This window comes from Megalobrama amblycephala, linkage group LG7, assembly GCF_018812025.1.
Source record: "Megalobrama amblycephala isolate DHTTF-2021 linkage group LG7, ASM1881202v1, whole genome shotgun sequence".
Classification (NCBI taxonomy): Eukaryota; Metazoa; Chordata; class Actinopteri; order Cypriniformes; family Xenocyprididae; genus Megalobrama; species Megalobrama amblycephala.
The window spans coordinates 49,179,652-49,182,332 of NC_063050.1; the positions used below are offsets into that span (position 1 = coordinate 49,179,652).

The 2,681-nt window shown below is 37.3% G+C and overlaps 1 long non-coding RNA gene across 1 annotated transcript; it reads left to right on the top strand.

Moving 5' to 3' along the window:
* The first annotated feature begins 968 nt into the window (after window positions 1-968).
* LOC125271475 lies at window positions 969-2,363 on the top strand. The gene is made up of 2 exons (XR_007185636.1): window positions 969-1,650; window positions 1,743-2,363. It is a non-coding gene; the product is annotated as an uncharacterized LOC125271475 (long non-coding RNA).
* The last annotated feature ends 318 nt before the right edge of the window (window positions 2,364-2,681 follow it).

Below are 2,681 nucleotides of genomic sequence, written 5' to 3' on the forward strand. Positions count from 1 at the left end.
TACTATTGAAGGGACATAGGGTCATAGGGACATAGGGACATGCTGGTCTCATAATATAGGGAATACCACACGCACACACACACACACACACACACACACATACATACATGGTGAAACTACATTACTAGGGTAAGCACTTTTAAACATGCTTTACTATGTGCCATCTCATTGCTCAAAACAAACTCACTGTATTTCCCATCACCAACCAGGTTAATCACCATAGTAACATACCTGATCTGCCCCATGGTATGTTTTAAACAATTATTAATAATAAAGTAAATCAAGTAAATAGAAAGTGAAACGAGAATTGATGAGAAACTTCGTACTCCAGTTGTGATTGCGAATCAGTTTCTGGTTGATTGGCTAATTCAGACGTTTCATCATCGGACTCGGGCTCGAATTGATACGGTAAAATTGATGCTATCTTTTCTGTCCATACATTGTATACGTAGGCTGCGTCCGAAACCGCCTACTTCTCTACTATTTAGTAGGGGAAAAGCAGTAGGCGAGCGAAAAAGTATGTCCGAAGCAAAAAGAGTAGGCGAAAATTACCTAGGTGACGTAATAATTCTCGCGAGATTCGGACGTGCGCCTACTTAAAGTGCGTCCGAAACCGCCTACTTACCTACTATATAATAGGGAAAAAGCAGTAGGCGAGCGAATAATGTCAGAAACCTCAGTAATCATTAATGAGTAGTCGAGAAGTTCCCGGATGGCCTACTACTTCCGCCCAGATTCTGAAGTGTTCCTCGCTGGATACTTTTCTATCCCAGAAAGCCACGGGAGAGGATACGTCATAATCAAACACTTAGGAGAAAAGCTGCGCGGATGCTGTCAAATGTGAGTATTGAAAACCAAAAACACATTTGTTGAACTACTGTAGAGCAAACTGCAAAATGTGTGAAGATGCTAGACACTATTGTGATTTTACTGTAAAACACGATTTATTATGTATAGATAACGGGATCTCTAGTAAATACACATAACTTAATTCTCCGAAGTGGAATTACATATCCTAAACCATATACATCTTAAAGATGCTTATTAAATGTTTATTTAACCTCTGACAGGAACATCTTTAAGTATTATGACTTATGAGTGATGGATTATGTATTATGAGTGATGTGTGTGTGCTATTATTCACTGTTGTCAACACTTCTTACATTACATGAATGAAAATAATGTAAATAAATAAATCTACAGTAACTATACATACGTTTAATCTATTTTATTTGTCCATTAGTACTGTTGGTAAATTAAGGAACATTTGTATTGGATAAGAAGTGAGTTAACACATCATCAACATGTGAATGTAGATTTGAGCACATAAATCTCAGAGGAAATGTGAATCTTGTCTGATGTCACAGGGACAGATGACAGGGACAGATGAGCACACGTGTGTTTATCCGGTAGAGGAATGATGCCATCAAAGGCTTTGAGGACGATACTACAGAAATTAATACAAAGTCTATTTAAATCTAAAGTCTAGTTTATTTTAATTATTGCAATTTAAACAGAGTTATTACAGCACTTTGCTGGCTCTTGATGTCTGTATGTTTGCTGCAGAGCTTTTGTGGAGCATGACCTGCAAGAAAAGGTGATGGCAGGATTTGTTAGAAATAAAGAGGAAAGCCTGAAACAAAATATAAAGTAAGATCATTTTGTTATTTCTAATGTAGAAATCAAATGACACTGTGCTGTTAAAATGACTGCTTTTGTATTATATTTGTGCATTATTGTAGGATGTGAATGTCCTCAGACTGGTGTGAGCACTGAGGATGGAGAGCCACAGCAGATCCTGGGAATGGTTCAGTGTCATGGACTCCATCACTACTCCTTCCAAGTGACTCGATCAAGGACACACTGGAGGTGATGCTGCAGAGATCGAACCTGCAACCTTCTACTGACCAGCTAAGTGGTTTAGACCACCACACCACAAAAGTAATGAAGCTACAACAGAAATCAGCATGTAATTGTAAAAATATGAAATGAAATATGGCAAGAAACAGAATGCTGACATGAATTAATTGTAAAATGTTTTAATCTGCTGATGGAGAGCACATGAATGTTTGGAGCAGCCAGATTGTCCTGCGCATCTTCTCCCACTCCTGCTTCAAGGTTGAGGGGTTCAGGGGTCCATCATCATCATCATCATCATCATCATCTTCCTCATCCTCTGGATCAACGATGTCTCCATTGAGAAGAGCAGCAGTGAGGGACATGATGATGAAGGTGTTCACCAGTTGCTTCATCAAAATAAAGCTGCAGAATTGGCACAGCTGTGTTGAGATGACAGCAGGACTGTAAATACCTGATTGTTAGATCAATACATTTGAATAAAGCTTTGTTTTGTGTGTTGTTGACTTGTACATGCATTTATTTATTGTCATTATTACTTTTATTAATCCTTTACTTATTTATTAATTATGCTATTATCAGTCAATTTATATATTTTATTAAGCAATGAATTAATGCATGAATTGACTGTAAATGGAGATGTAGTCACATCAGCTGTATTTGTCTCGTGTGTGTTCATGCACAGCTGTGTCATGTGACAAAACATTACATTTTGCTTGTTTTAATAAAGAAGTCAAATGAAAAGTAATATAATTAAGTTTTGGTCAGCATTTATCAATACTATTGTGTGTAAGTGTTGGGATGTGCTAGCAGAGCAATTCATT